We start from the raw sequence: 16,687 nt of genomic DNA on the forward strand, positions 1-16,687 counted from the left end.
GTGGCCCAATCTTCTACATCGCTATCAAAAGCAGTGATGTTACCCGTTTTTGGCATCCTTGTTGAGTTTCCTTTATTTTATTTATTTTTCAAAATGGCGGCTTCCCACGCTTGGCGGCTTTTCCCGCGCTTGTCTTCTTCCCCCGCCGACTAAAATGGCGATTACCACGCTGTTGTCGTTCTCGCCTCCCAGCGGTCCTTTATTTCCCCCGACGCTGCTGCTCTTGTTCCCCGCCGCTCCTGCGGTCCTCGTGGACATTAACGCTTTTCTGGCTGCTGCGCATCTCTGCCCCGATTGCAGTCCGGCCCCTTACACCGGCTGCGGTCTTGTTCTCCGCCCTTTTCTTCGGTTTCCCTCCCCTTCTCCCACTGACAACTCGGCCGACTTCCCCTCCGTGCCGCTCGATCGGGCTTACCCGCCGCTGTCGTAGAAGGGATGAACACTGCCTGTTGCTGATGGTGGACTTCGTGGCCAGCAAATCCAAACCGGGTTCCCGATGCCTCCCGTGCGATGCGGTGCTCAGCAGGATGATGAGGGCGGATGCCCCTTTTCGACGCCCGTTCTGAGGACGAAGCTTCCTTGGATGCAAAACTGCCGCTAGGTACGATCAGACTCGTCGCCACTGTTGAGTCTGTGCTTTCCAAATGTAGTTATGCTGAATAACTGGACACAGACAACAGAATACTTAAACAGGTCTTTAGTAACTGAGGGTCAGGGCTGAACTGAAATACAATTTGCTCCACAGGGTTTATATACCGGTGTGGTCACCACCGGTACTACAATATACAGGAGCCATCAGAAAGTAGTTCATCACCTTAAGGTAGTCTCTTAAGGTGGTACAGGTTACATACACTACAGGACCCCCCGGAAGAAAGCTGCGAGAAGTTTAAACGGTCCACAGCCAGCAGCCACGGGCTGCCAGGGACCAGCAGCTGAGACCGATGTGGGAACGCAGCAGGGGGAGGCCTGCGACGGTTCTCGCAGATTATAAGCTGGCCACCCGGAGACGGGCGGCAGATGTATATATTTATATAGTTTTGGGTAATAAGGTTTAGTTTATTGTAATTTTAGAAAATAAGTAATGTGGTCTTCTGGAAGTATGGTAGCACTTTGGAGCGGTAGAATGTGGCAAGTTTTAAGTGAGCTAGGGTCGCGGGACCCACTCACCCCGCACCCAAGCCGAGGAGCCCAGGGAGCCCGGCTCGAAACCTTTTTTTATCTCTCCGCCAGATCATAACAAGATGATGCCAGTCGGAGGCATCATCCTCGCGGCCCTGGTGGGCCTCAACGTCGCCTGGAGAGGAGAAACGGAGGATCACCGTATCTTTGGATGCTCCGGGGAAACTGCGCCTCTGGCCCACGACGGGCTGGGCCTGCGCAAAGCAGAGGAAGTCGCTGGGTACACCCACGAGGGCAACTGGCCTGGATGGCTGGGCTCGAACGCCACGAAATATTCAAGCGAAACTGGCTTCACATACGGGGAGGTCTCTTTGTCGTGTCCTCGGATCAAGATCCAGGCCACGCGGATCAGTGTGACTGTGGGGAAACGTATGTGCCTAACCTGCAGGGGGTACGTCCCCCTGTATAGGTGGTGGTGGCTCAGGAAACTGAGCAGGGACATGGGGAACCCCAGAGGAAAGTGGGAAAGGTTAGGGAACAACACTCACTGGACTATCACAGGGACCCAGGGAGGGTTGACATTGTGCTGGGATAAATGGTGGGAACCCGATCAGGGGATTTATGTGTGTATGTGGGGTTCAGAGAAAGTCTGCCCCACAGGTGTTTCCATCATTTTCCACAGCCAGTGGCAAGATAACGGGAGGGGGATAGACTGGGAATCGCGCTTGGACGCATGCGCGGTCCCCTACTCCCCAATCGCGGTTAATGCCACTGAGCTAGTGACCCGCCCCCGACAGCCCCTGCCCACGACCCAGACACCACGGACGGTAGCAGAGGGATGCCCCACCACCACCAAGGGACCAGGGAACGGGTTAGTATTAGTTCCCACTGACCAAATGGCCTATCAGGGGGTCCATTACGCGGTGGCCTCGGTCATCCTCAACCTGACCGAGGTGCACCTGCCGGAATGGTGCCCCGTGGAGACGGCAAGGCTGTATCAGGCCCTGCTGAAAGAGACCCTGCAGAAGTTCTACGAGTTTGACTTTGCAGGGGTCAATAGAACCGAACTCTACACCGAGGGCCACAAGGAATGGGAGCAATTGGGGAGACAAAGAAGGGGCGCCATGAACGACTGGTTCACAGGGTTTAACACTGGGTCATCCATCATAAATAGTATGGACGACATCGAATTGCAACGGCAGGTTAACGGGTTAAAGACCCAGTTGAGGGGGATCCTCACGGACGAAAATCGGGTGGTGGGTTCGGAGCTCCATGAGGACCAGGCTATGACTCTTCATTTAAAAGAAATCATAGCAGAGCTGGAGAAGCAGGCTCGGACGGTCAACGCTCTCATTAGGGAGGACAGGAACGCCTCAGATCAGGCTGCCCAGAATGAGGTGTGCATACTATACGGAGCATGGTTGCTGGGCGAGGGCCGCAGCAATCTGGAGGACTTAAAACAGGGTTTGGTCCCCTCCTGGATCAGTAACAAACACCTCGCAGCCCTCCACCCCTTTGAGAACGCGTTGAGTCCGTGCCAGCTCCGGCTCGCTTCTGAGGCCTACCCAGTCCCGGTGGACTGTGGTCGCTCCAACCACACCATCATGGGGGTCGTCGTGCGGATCCCAGTAATGAGTAGGGCGGCCCGACCTGCGCCGGTGTAAAGGGTGGTGAACATTGGAGTCATTCGGGGGGGAGCACACGTCCGTTTCGCAGAGGTCCCACCCTACATCATTAAGTGGGAGCATGCTATGACGGGGACTGACCTCTCGGGGTGCCGTAGCCGGGGAGCACACATAATCCTGTGTCCCCAGCACTTGAATGCGTATTCAACACCACAGTGCGGGTTCAGTTCTGCTGACGCTAAGCCTATCAATTGCACCATGGAAGCCATGGCACAGGACCATGTTCCCCCACAGGTGGCATACATAGGAGGTGGGACATATTGTGTCGCCACCGCAGCGTCTCACTACCGGCACGGACAGCACGGCTGGTGCGCGGTCAGTGAAAGCAGCTTCTGTTTCAAACCCGAGGCAGTAGTTCAAGTGGCACAGCTGCGGATTATCCCGATCCCTGAACCATCCACTGTTCACCTCACTGTCAAGGAGAACTTCATCGATCTCCAGAAGTACGTGGCCCATTTTGGTTTCACAACTCCCCCTCTCCCAGAACATTTAACCGAACTGCTGAAAGCAGTTACTGTCTCTCAGAAGCACTTCTTTACTTTAGAGCAGAAAACCACCGACATAGGAGCAAAAATCCAAGACATAGTGGTTCCACCATGCTGGGACATTTTTGATAATATAGAGATCCCATCATGGGTCAGACTGGCTTCCCACGTCTTAGTGGTGTGCCAGGTAGGGATCGTTCTGTACCTGGTCTGTGTCCAGTGTAGGAGGAAGGGACACAACAGGGAGTTCCCTAGTCAGCGGAATTGGCGGGGCCACTATGTCAGCATAAACGGGGACTCGCCTGTGTAGCTAAATGTTTTTATTCCATCTGTTTTTGGTGTATTATAACAAAGATTGTGTTGCGTCGGGTTATGACTCTAAGGTGAGTCTGTACATAGCATAAATGTTTCTCCGGTAGGGGATATCTACTCAACTCCGTTTTCAGGATGAGGAAAGTGCGTGTGCGAGGTACACTCCATAGTCAGGTAAACTACGGGGAAGGTCAGTTGGGGGGGGAACGGATTTATGCTCACCCTAAAACATTCATGATACAAAAGACGATTTGAGATGTCCATTGTATCATAGGGGGGACTGTAGGATTCGCAAAAATCCAGGAAAATACAGTCTACATTGTAAAACCCCTGAAATGGCCACATTTTATGAACACAAGATGGATTTGGCAGATCACATGACTCATTTCAGAAGGACATACCACTGCAGTATCTTAAAGAAACCTGAGTCACCACCGATTAGAAGATTCCAGAACTGACTGCAATTGATATGGTAAAATGGTTACAGTAGTAACGAAGTCAAAACAAAAGTATTTACACCTCAAGGTGTGTTAATTGCTAGCAAAACGCAAACCCACCTCTGAAATCGCAGAGCACAGATAAAACCTATTATCTGTACCAAACTCAGAGGGACACAGGACAGATCCCATTAGTTTCATTTACAAGACATTAAAATAAAGTACCCGCTTTTGTCAAAGCAGCCTGCTCATTACTTTAACAAAAGAAAACCCCTGATTTGGCGCCAAGATAAGGGCAAGAAAACAGTATAACTGTTGGGGGAAAAGAGACATTAAAAAAAACACAGTTTCACACAGACACGAGGTCAAAGGCAGACCGAGTGGAGAGGTTCGATTACGGTTCGAGGAGCACAGAGGGCCTACAAGTTCGAGCAGGAGAGCAGGTTCAGGAGCCGGACCCATAAGGAAGATTGGAGATCCCGGACGATACAGGAGCACCAAGGTCAAGGACAGTTTTAAAAACCCTGGTGAGCATAGAGGCCCAACTCCACCTAGCTGATCTAGTTGAGGTATACTGTAGAGACGGGAGGGTTTTTAATATTAAGGGCTTTGTAATTCGGGAGTGTTATTCATCCTTCGTTGTGCCGTGCACTTTCTCCACCCCCGTTTTATTATATCGCTGATCTAGAATTGATGTATTATGATAGTCAAAGTAACTCTTGTGTGTTAAATTTTAGTTCCCATTGAGAGGCGTGTTCATGATTTTTGTCTGCATTGTTTCTTCATTCTCTATGTTTTATTCTCCTTAAAAATAAAGATACCTTTGATTTAAAACTTACCTTGTCTCACCTGATCCATTTGTCTTCCGAGTCACAAGTTGGGCCAACACATCAAGGTGGTCTGGCAATAAGCCCAGTGTCTAGAACCGGTGAGGGGGAAGCGCTTCGGAACCGCTCACGAGCAGTGTGAAATCAAAAACCGATCTCGCACACCACAAGCTCGTTAAAACGACCCCTTACAATGGTGAAACTCCTACTTGCTATCCAGTAACAATGAAAGGATTCATTGTTCGCCTGGGGCATGCGACACTGGATTACTTCATGCGAATGATCACATTTCAGTTCGGAGGGAGTGAGGGCTTGCCTGTGGAAGAAATCTTTTTGCATTTGGGAGCAGAAAAGAAACACCTGGAGTGAGCTGCAGGCACCACATGAGTGGCCCGTGTGCCAAATGCAGCTCACCGGCTCTAGGCCGGCGCAATATTGAACATCCTAGGTCGGTGTGGGGGCTTTCGTGGGAGGGTGGAAACGGTCCGGCCGTCTCCCACATTTTTTGGTGCCCAGAAGAGCACCCCTGCTGCTCCTGGCTCCTACAAAAATAATTAAAATCTTACCTCTTTTGGCTCCCCTTTGACTGGACCGGCAGATGGCACTCTACATCAGAGGACCCTGATTTGCATAGTAAAAGGGTCGAATCAGGTGGGCGCTACGCCCGCCCGGCAGCAGGCCCTTCCAAAGGTGGCGTCCACCAGTTTGGCAGTGGGACCAGAGTGGTAAGCTTTTACCCACCACTTTAGAGGTGCTGATGCCCCGTTTCTGCCCAGTGGCACCAGTGAGTATCTCCCCCCATCCCCAGATATCCCCTCATGAAATGTATACACAAGGTGACTGCATAACTTGGGTAGGAAATATAGTAAAATGTATAGTAAAAAGGGGAAATGTTCAGCGGGTGAGGCAACATCTGTGGAGAGAGAGAGAAACAGAGTCAATGTTTCAGGTCATTGACCTTTCATCAGAACTGGCAAAAGTTAGAGATGTGACAGCTTTTAAACAAGCGCAGGGGCAGGGAAAGGCGGGGAGTGGAGGAGGAAAGAACAAAAGGGAAGGTCTGTGATAGGGTGGAAGGCAGGAGTGATTAAATGACAAAAGGGATGATGGTGCAAGGCAAAAGGGGGTTGTAATGGGGCAAGAAAAGAAACTAAAGATGGGTCTAGAGGAGCTGTAGATGGCAACAGCAGCTGGTGTCTGAAAAAAATGGGAGCAGGGGCTAGGATCTGAAATTGTTGAACTCAATGTTGAGTCCAGAAGGCTGTAAAGTGCCTAATCGAAAGATGAGATACTGTTCCTCGAGCTTCCATTGAACTTCCTTGGAACCGTGTACGAGGCCGATGACAGAGAGGTCAGTGTGGGAATGGGGTGGATAATTAAAATGACAAGTGGCTGGGAGCTCAGGGTCACACTTGCGGACTGAACGGAGGTGTTCTGCAAAACGATCACCCAATCTGCGTTTGTAGAGGAGACCGCATCGTGAATCGTGAATATAGTATATTACATTGAAAGAAGTACAAGTAAATTGCTGTTTCACCTGGAAGGAGTGTTTGAGGCCCTGGACAGCGGGAAGGGAGGAGGTAAAAGGGCAGGTGTTGCATCTCCTGCGCTTGCACGGGAAGGTGCCGTGGGAAGGAGAGTGGGTGTTGGGGGTGATTGAGGAATGGACCAGGGTGTCGTGGAAGGAACATCCCTTCGGAATGCTGAAAGGGGAGGGAAAGGGAAGATGTTTCTGGTAGTGGCATCACACTGGAGGTGACTGAAATGGTGGAGATATTTATTCTCCGGATCCATTCTCGTCCCAGTAGTGGTGGACCTCCCTCAGGTAACACATACAAGTCCATTCCCTGACTTTCTTTACCATTGTAGACCACCTTTACCTTTATCTTTCCGATGGGGTATACTCTTTGCCCCGTGTATGTTTTCAATACAATCTCCGTATCCCTCAGGGGAATGTGTGAGAATAACCTTTTGTAATCTTGCTTATTCATGACCGTCAATGCCGATCCAGTGTCCAATTCCATCTTCACTTGGACCCCTGCTATCCGAAGCATGACCCAGATAGTTTGGTGGTCTGCTGTGTTACCCACATTATGTATTTTTAGACAACCCAGTTCCTTACTGCTGGAGTCTGAATCCGTCTTCTGTTCATCCGAACTGTTCTCTGTCACCTTGTGTACTTTTTTGTACTTCTCCTGCGGCGACTTTTTGTTGCTGGTCTTCTTTCCTGACCGGCATACTTTCGCTATGTGACCAAGTTTGCCACATTGCCTGCATTCTTTATCTTTGAACCAGCACTGGTTCTGATCATGCGTTGTCCTTCCGCAACGATAGCACTTTACTGCGCCCAATGCCATTTCATTGGTGCTGAATTCCGATGGCCTTTGCTGCATTTCTGCAGTGCCTCGTGCTGCTGCCTCGTGCGATGCTGAAAGCTTTGTCCAGCGTAAGATCCTTTTCCTCTAGCAGTCGCTTCTGGGTTCCTTCCTTTAGTAGCCCACACACGAACTTATCTCTCAGAGCGTCTGCTAGTCCTGTACCGAACTGACAGTACTTTGATAACTTGCGCAGTTCGATTAAGAATTCAGCGTTGCTTTACTCTTTAAGCTGAATTCTTTTGTAAAATTTAAATCGTTCCGCTATCAGCAGCGGTGTGGGGTTTAAATGCTCTTGCAGGATAGTAACAATATCCGCGAAACTCTTTCCTACCGGTTTATCTGGTGTTACAAGGTGCCTTAATAACCCGTACGTCTTCGCACCCATCGAGTTTAATAGGGTTAGTGCTTTCTTATCCGCCGGTACCTCGTTCGCTGTACAGTAAACTTCAACGCGTTCCACATAAGTGGCCCAATCTTCTACATTGCTATCAAAAGCAGTGATGTTACCCGTTTTTGGCATCCTTGTTGAGTTTCCTTTATTTTATTTATTTTTCAAAATGGCGGCTTCCCGCGCTTGGCGGCTTTTCCCGCGCTTGTCTTCTTCCCCCGCCGACTAAAATGGCGATTACCACGCTGTTGTCGTTCTCGCCTCCCAGCGGTCCTTTATTTCCCCCGACGCTGCTGCTCTTGTTCCCCGCCGCTCCTGCGGTCCTCGTGGACATTAACGCTTTTCTGGCTGCTGCGCATCTCTGCCCCGATTGCAGTCCGGCCCCTTACACCGGCTGCGGTCGTGTTCTCCGCCCTTTTCTTCGGTTTCCCTCCCCTTCTCCCACTGACAACTCGGCCGACTTCCCCTCCGTGCCGCTCGATCGGGCTTACCCGCCGCTGTCGTAGAAGGGATGAACACTGCCTGTTGCTGATGGTGGACTTCGTGGCCAGCAAATCCAAACCGGGTTCCCGATGCCTCCCGTGCGATGCGGTGCTCAGCAGGATGATGAGGGCGGATGCCCCTTTTCGACGCCCGTTCTGAGGACGAAGCTTCCTTGGATGCAAAACTGCCGCTAGGTATGATCAGACTCGTCGCCACTGTTGAGTCTGTGCTTTCCAAATGTAGTTATGCTGAATAACTGGACACAGACAACAGAATACTTAAACAGGTCTTTAGTAACTGAGGGTCAGGGCTGAACTGAAATACAATTTGCTCCACAGGGTTTATATACCGGTGTGGTCACCACCGGTACTACAATATACAGGAGCCATCAGAAAGTAGTTCATCACCTTAAGGTAGTCTCTTAAGGTGGTACAGGTTACATACACTACAGGACCCCCCGGAAGAAAGCTGCGAGAAGTTTAAACGGTCCACAGCCAGCAGCCACGGGCTGCCAGGGACCAGCAGCTGAGACCGATGTGGGAACGCAGCAGGGGGAGGCCTGCGACGGTTCTCGCAGATTATAAGCTGGCCACCCGGAGACGGGCGGCAGATGTATATATTTATATAGTTTTGGGTAATAAGGTTTAGTTTATTGTAATTTTAGAAAATAAGTAATGTGGTCTTCTGGAAGTATGGTAGCACTTTGGAGCGGTAGAATGTGGCAAGTTTTAAGTGAGCTAGGGTCGCGGGACCCACTCACCCCGCACCCAAGCCGAGGAGCCCAGGGAGCCCGGCTCGAAACCTTTTTTTATCTCTCCGCCAGATCATAACAAGATGATGCCAGTCGGAGGCATCATCCTCGCGGCCCTGGTGGGCCTCAACGTCGCCTGGAGAGGAGAAACGGAGGATCACCGTATCTTTGGATGCTCCGGGGAAACTGCGCCTCTGGCCCACGACGGGCTGGGCCTGCGCAAAGCAGAGGAAGTCGCTGGGTACACCCACGAGGGCAACTGGCCTGGATGGCTGGGCTCGAACGCCACGAAATATTCAAGCGAAACTGGCTTCACATACGGGGAGGTCTCTTTGTCGTGTCCTCGGATCAAGATCCAGGCCACGCGGATCAGTGTGACTGTGGGGAAACGTATGTGCCTAACCTGCAGGGGGTACGTCCCCCTGTATAGGTGGTGGTGGCTCAGGAAACTGAGCAGGGACATGGGGAACCCCAGAGGAAAGTGGGAAAGGTTAGGGAACAACACTCACTGGACTATCACAGGGACCCAGGGAGGGTTGACATTGTGCTGGGATAAATGGTGGGAACCCGATCAGGGGATTTATGTGTGTATGTGGGGTTCAGAGAAAGTCTGCCCCACAGGTGTTTCCATCATTTTCCACAGCCAGTGGCAAGATAACGGGAGGGGGATAGACTGGGAATCGCGCTTGGACGCATGCGCGGTCCCCTACTCCCCAATCGCGGTTAATGCCACTGAGCTAGTGACCCGCCCCCGACAGCCCCTGCCCACGACCCAGACACCACGGACGGTAGCAGAGGGATGCCCCACCACCACCAAGGGACCAGGGAATGGGTTAGTATTAGTTCCCACTGACCAAATGGCCTATCAGGGGGTCCATTACGCGGTGGCCTCGGTCATCCTCAAACTGACCGAGGTGCACCTGCCGGAATGGTGCCCCGTGGAGACGGCAAGGCTGTATCAGGCCCTGCTGAAAGAGACCCTGCAGAAGTTCTACGAGTTTGACTTTGCAGGGGTCAATAGAACCGAACTCTACACCGAGGGCCACAAGGAATGGGAGCAATTGGGGAGACAAAGAAGGGGCGCCATGAACGACTGGTTCACAGGGTTTAACACTGGGTCATCCATCATAAATAGTATGGACGACATCGAATTGCAACGGCAGGTTAACGGGTTAAAGACCCAGTTGAGGGGGATCCTCACGGACGAAAATCGGGTGGTGGGTTCGGAGCTCCATGAGGACCAGGCTATGACTCTTCATTTAAAAGAAATCATAGCAGAGCTGGAGAAGCAGGCTCGGACGGTCAACGCTCTCATTAGGGAGGACAGGAACGCCTCAGATCAGGCTGCCCAGAATGAGGTGTGCATACTATACGGAGCATGGTTGCTGGGCGAGGGCCGCAGCAATCTGGAGGACTTAAAACAGGGTTTGGTCCCCTCCTGGATCAGTAACAAACACCTCGCAGCCCTCCACCCCTTTGAGAACGCGTTGAGTCCGTGCCAGCTCCGGCTCGCTTCTGAGGCCTACCCAGTCCCGGTGGACTGTGGTCGCTCCAACCACACCATCATGGGGGTCGTCGTGCGGATCCCAGTAATGAGTAGGGCGGCCCGACCTGCGCCGGTGTAAAGGGTGGTGAACATTGGAGTCATTCGGGGGGGAGCACACGTCCGTTTCGCAGAGGTCCCACCCTACATCATTAAGTGGGAGCATGCTATGACGGGGACTGACCTCTCGGGGTGCCGTAGCCGGGGAGCACACATAATCCTGTGTCCCCAGCACTTGAATGCGTATTCAACACCACAGTGCGGGTTCAGTTCTGCTGACGCTAAGCCTATCAATTGCACCATGGAAGCCATGGCACAGGACCATGTTCCCCCACAGGTGGCATACATAGGAGGTGGGACATATTGTGTCACCACCGCAGCGTCTCACTACCGGCACGGACAGCACGGCTGGTGCGCGGTCAGTGAAAGCAGCTTCTGTTTCAAACCCGAGGCAGTAGTTCAAGTGGCACAGCTGCGGATTATCCCGATCCCTGAACCATCCACTGTTCACCTCACTGTCAAGGAGAACTTCATCGATCTCCAGAAGTACGTGGCCCATTTTGGTTTCACAACTCCCCCTCTCCCAGAACATTTAACCGAACTGCTGAAAGCAGTTACTGTCTCTCAGAAGCACTTCTTTACTTTAGAGCAGAAAACCACCGACATAGGAGCAAAAATCCAAGACATAGTGGTTCCACCATGCTGGGACATTTTTGATAATATAGAGATCCCATCATGGGTCAGACTGGCTTCCCACGTCTTAGTGGTGTGCCAGGTAGGGATCGTTCTGTACCTGGTCTGTGTCCAGTGTAGGAGGAAGGGACACAACAGGGAGTTCCCTAGTCAGCGGAATTGGCGGGGCCACTATGTCAGCATAAACGGGGACTCGCCTGTGTAGCTAAATGTTTTTATTCCATCTGTTTTTGGTGTATTATAACAAAGATTGTGTTGCGTCGGGTTATGACTCTAAGGTGAGTCTGTACATAGCATAAATGTTTCTCCGGTAGGGGATATCTACTCAACTCCGTTTTCAGGATGAGGAAAGTGCGTGTGCGAGGTACACTCCATAGTCAGGTAAACTACGGGGAAGGTCAGTTGGGGGGGGAACGGATTTATGCTCACCCTAAAACATTCATGATACAAAAGACGATTTGAGATGTCCATTGTATCATAGGGGGGACTGTAGGATTCGCAAAAATCCAGGAAAATACAGTCTACATTGTAAAACCCCTGAAATGGCCACATTTTATGAACACAAGATGGATTTGGCAGATCACATGACTCATTTCAGAAGGACATACCACTGCAGTATCTTAAAGAAACCTGAGTCACCACCGATTAGAAGATTCCAGAACTGACTGCAATTGATATGGTAAAATGGTTACAGTAGTAACGAAGTCAAAACAAAAGTATTTACACCTCAAGGTGTGTTAATTGCTAGCAAAACGCAAACCCACCTCTGAAATCGCAGAGCACAGATAAAACCTATTATCTGTACCAAACTCAGAGGGACACAGGACAGATCCCATTAGTTTCATTTACAAGACATTAAAATAAAGTACCCGCTTTTGTCAAAGCAGCCTGCTCATTACTTTAACAAAAGAAAACCCCTGATTTGGCGCCAAGATAAGGGCAAGAAAACAGTATAACTGTTGGGGGAAAAGAGACATTAAAAAAAACACAGTTTCACACAGACACGAGGTCAAAGGCAGACCGAGTGGAGAGGTTCGATTACGGTTCGAGGAGCACAGAGGGCCTACAAGTTCGAGCAGGAGAGCAGGTTCAGGAGCCGGACCCATAAGGAAGATTGGAGATCCCGGACGATACAGGAGCACCAAGGTCAAGGACAGTTTTAAAAACCCTGGTGAGCATAGAGGCCCAACTCCACCTAGCTGATCTAGTTGAGGTATACTGTAGAGACGGGAGGGTTTTTAATATTAAGGGCTTTGTAATTCGGGAGTGTTATTCATCCTTCGTTGTGCCGTGCACTTTCTCCACCCCCGTTTTATTATATCGCTGATCTAGAATTGATGTATTATGATAGTCAAAGTAACTCTTGTGTGTTAAATTTTAGTTCCCATTGAGAGGCGTGTTCATGATTTTTGTCTGCATTGTTTCTTCATTCTCTATGTTTTATTCTCCTTAAAAATAAAGATACCTTTGATTTAAAACTTACCTTGTCTCACCTGATCCATTTGTCTTCCGAGTCACAAGTTGGGCCAACACATCAAGGTGGTCTGGCAATAAGCCCAGTGTCTAGAACCGGTGAGGGGGAAGCGCTTCGGAACCGCTCACGAGCAGTGTGAAATCAAAAACCGATCTCGCACACCACAAGCTCGTTAAAACGACCCCTTACAATGGTGAAACTCCTACTTGCTATCCAGTAACAATGAAAGGATTCATTGTTCGCCTGGGGCATGCGACACTGGATTACTTCATGCGAATGATCACATTTCAGTTCGGAGGGAGTGAGGGCTTGCCTGTGGAAGAAATCTTTTTGCATTTGGGAGCAGAAAAGAAACACCTGGAGTGAGCTGCAGGCACCACATGAGTGGCCCGTGTGCCAAATGCAGCTCACCGGCTCTAGGCCGGCGCAATATTGAACATCCTAGGTCGGTGTGGGGGCTTTCGTGGGAGGGTGGAAACGGTCCGGCCGTCTCCCACATTTTTTGGTGCCCAGAAGAGCACCCCTGCTGCTCCTGGCTCCTACAAAAATAATTAAAATCTTACCTCTTTTGGCTCCCCTTTGACTGGACCGGCAGATGGCACTCTACATCAGAGGACCCTGATTTGCATAGTAAAAGGGTCGAATCAGGTGGGCGCTACGCCCGCCCGGCAGCAGGCCCTTCCAAAGGTGGCGTCCACCAGTTTGGCAGTGGGACCAGAGTGGTAAGCTTTTACCCACCACTTTAGAGGTGCTGATGCCCCGTTTCTGCCCAGTGGCACCAGTAAGTATCTCCCCCCATCCCCAGATATCCCCTCATGAAATGTATACACAAGGTGACTGCATAACTTGGGTAGGAAATATAGTAAAATGTATAGTAAAAAGGGGAAATGTTCAGCGGGTGAGGCAACATCTGTGGAGAGAGAGAGAAACAGAGTCAATGTTTCAGGTCATTGACCTTTCATCAGAACTGGCAAAAGTTAGAGATGTGACAGCTTTTAAACAAGCGCAGGGGCAGGGAAAGGCGGGGAGTGGAGGAGGAAAGAACAAAAGGGAAGGTCTGTGATAGGGTGGAAGGCAGGAGTGATTAAATGACAAAAGGGATGATGGTGCAAGGCAAAAGGGGGTTGTAATGGGGCAAGAAAAGAAACTAAAGATGGGTCTAGAGGAGCTGTAGATGGCAACAGCAGCTGGTGTCTGAAAAAAATGGGAGCAGGGGCTAGGATCTGAAATTGTTGAACTCAATGTTGAGTCCAGAAGGCTGTAAAGTGCCTAATCGAAAGATGAGATACTGTTCCTCGAGCTTCCATTGAACTTCCTTGGAACCGTGTACGAGGCCGATGACAGAGAGGTCAGTGTGGGAATGGGGTGGATAATTAAAATGACAAGTGGCTGGGAGCTCAGGGTCACACTTGCGGACTGAACGGAGGTGTTCTGCAAAACGATCACCCAATCTGCGTTTGTAGAGGAGACCGCATCGTGAATCGTGAATATAGTATATTACATTGAAAGAAGTACAAGTAAATTGCTGTTTCACCTGGAAGGAGTGTTTGAGGCCCTGGACAGCGGGAAGGGAGGAGGTAAAAGGGCAGGTGTTGCATCTCCTGCGCTTGCACGGGAAGGTGCCGTGGGAAGGAGAGTGGGTGTTGGGGGTGATTGAGGAATGGACCAGGGTGTCGTGGAAGGAACATCCCTTCGGAATGCTGAAAGGGGAGGGAAAGGGAAGATGTTTCTGGTAGTGGCATCACACTGGAGGTGACTGAAATGGTGGAGGATGATCCTTTGAATGTGGAAGCTGGTGGGGTGGAAGGTGAGGACAAGGGGAATCCTATCGTGGTTCTGGGAGGGAGGGGAAGGGGTGATGGCAGAAGTACAGGAAATGGGACAGACAGGGTCGAGGGCTCTGTCAACCACGGTGGAAGGAAATCCTCAGTTGAGGAAAAAGGAAGACATATCAGAAGCACTGGTATGGAAGGCAGCATTATCAGAGCAGATGTGACGAGACAAAGAAACTGGTAGAATGGAATAGAGTCCTTACAGGAAGTAGGGTGGGAGGAAGTATAATCAAGGTAGCTGTGCAAGTTAGTAGGATTATAGTAGATATTGGTCAACAGCCTATCTCCAGAAAAGGAGTTGAGAAATCGAGGAAGAGAAGGGAAGAGTCGGAGATGGACCACGTGAAGGCGAGGGAAGGGTGGAAGTTGGAAGCAAAGTGATTAAATTTTCCAGTTCGGGGCGAGAGCAGGAAATGGCACTGATACAGTCATCAATGTAACGGAAAAAGAGGTGAGGGAGGGGACCTGAGTAGAACTGGAACAACGAATGTTCCACATATCCCATGAAAAGGCAGGCATAGCTAGGACCCATGCGGGTTTCCATAGCAACATCTTTTATTTGGAGGAAGTGAGTCGAGTCAAAGGAGAAGTTGGTCAATGTAAAAACAAGTTCAGGCAGGTAGAGGAGGGTGGCAGTGGAAGGGGACTGGTTGGGCCTCTGTTCAATGAAGTACCGGAGGGCCCATAGGCTGTCCCGGTGAAGGATGGAGGTGTAGAGGGACTGGACATCTATGGTGAAAAGGAGATGCTTAAGGCCAGAAAACTGGAAACTGTTAAAGTGGCAGAGGGCATCAGAAGAGTCGCGGATGTAGGTGGGAAGCAACTGGACAAGGGGCAAAAAAATAGAGTTGAGATAGGAAGAAATAAGTTCTGTGGGGCAAGAACAGGTTGAAATGATGGGTCTACCAGAACAGTCCTGTTTGTGGATCTTGGGAAGGAGGTAGAAGTGGGCTGATTGGGGTTGGGGACTATGAGGTTGGAGATTGTAGAGGCAGGCTATGGGGGGTTGGGGTACTATGAGGTTGGAGGCCATAGAGGGAAGATCTCCAGAAGTGATGAGGTCAGTGACAGTCTGGGAAGCAATGGCTTGATGTTCGATGGTGGGATCTTGGTCCAGGGAGGTCGGAGGAGGTGTCGGAGAGTTGGCATTCAGCCTCAGTGCAAGCCTTGTCAGCAGATTTAATGACAATGTTAGGGTTGGACCTGAGCGAATGTAGTGCTGCAAGTTCAGAGGGAGGTAGGTTAGAGTGAGTGAGGGGAGCAGAGAAATTGAGATGGCCGATATCACACTGGCAGTTCTCAATGAAAATATCTAGAGAGGGTAAGAGGCCAGAGGGAGGAGTCCAGGTGGAATGAGAATTCTGAAGATGGGAGAAAGGGTCCCATGTGTGGGGGGAAGACTCCTGGCCAAAGAAGTGGGCACGCAGGTGAAGGCGACGGAAGAACTCAGTATCGTGCCTGTAATGATCAATAACATGTCATTCTATAGTGGACACTAGGTGGAGCTGTAGAGCTGCGTAGAGCTGTATATAGCTGTATGTATAAGACTACACTACCCAGCTGTATATATATTAAGACTACATTACCCATGAGGCACTAGGCTACCCACAAGGCAACAGTCAAGATGGAAGCCTCTACAGATACTGTACCTAGTCCACATGTGCTCAATAAAGTAACTAGCAAAAGCTAGCTGTGTTCATAATAAGAATGTCTATTTATTAATGAACATAAGATGGTACCAGGGTGGTGAAGATCTGCTGAAAATTGTGAAAAGCGACATGGAGAATTTGAAGCCACCAGAGCGTTTGAAACTCACAGGAAACATCGACTACAATTGGCAGACTCTTAAACAACAATTCGAACTCTACATTGCAGCCATCGGATTCGGTACAAAGCCAGACGCAAGGAAGATAGCGTTGCTGCTTACGGCTGCAGGCCCACAGGCGATAGAGGTATTTAATACATTTGTATTTAATCCAGAGGAGAATAGAGAAAAATTAGAAGATGTGCTAAAAAAATTTGATGCACATTGCTCTCCCAGAAAGAATGAGACGTATGAAAGATACATCTTCCGTTCTCGGACACAGCAACAAAATGAGACTTTTGATAGCTTTATAACTGATCTGAAACTGAAAGCACAGACATGTAATTTCTCTGAGCTGAAATCATCCATGATTCATGACCAGATTGTGTTTGGTATTCATGATAAAAAAGTCAGGGAACGTCTGTTGAAAGAAACCGAACTAAACTTGGAAAATGCAGTGAAAATATGCCAAGCCA

The sequence above is a fragment of the Somniosus microcephalus genome, chromosome 11, assembly GCF_052327205.1.
Source record: "Somniosus microcephalus isolate GS21.2 chromosome 11, FLI_Smic_1.0, whole genome shotgun sequence".
NCBI lineage: Eukaryota > Metazoa > Chordata > Chondrichthyes > Squaliformes > Somniosidae > Somniosus > Somniosus microcephalus.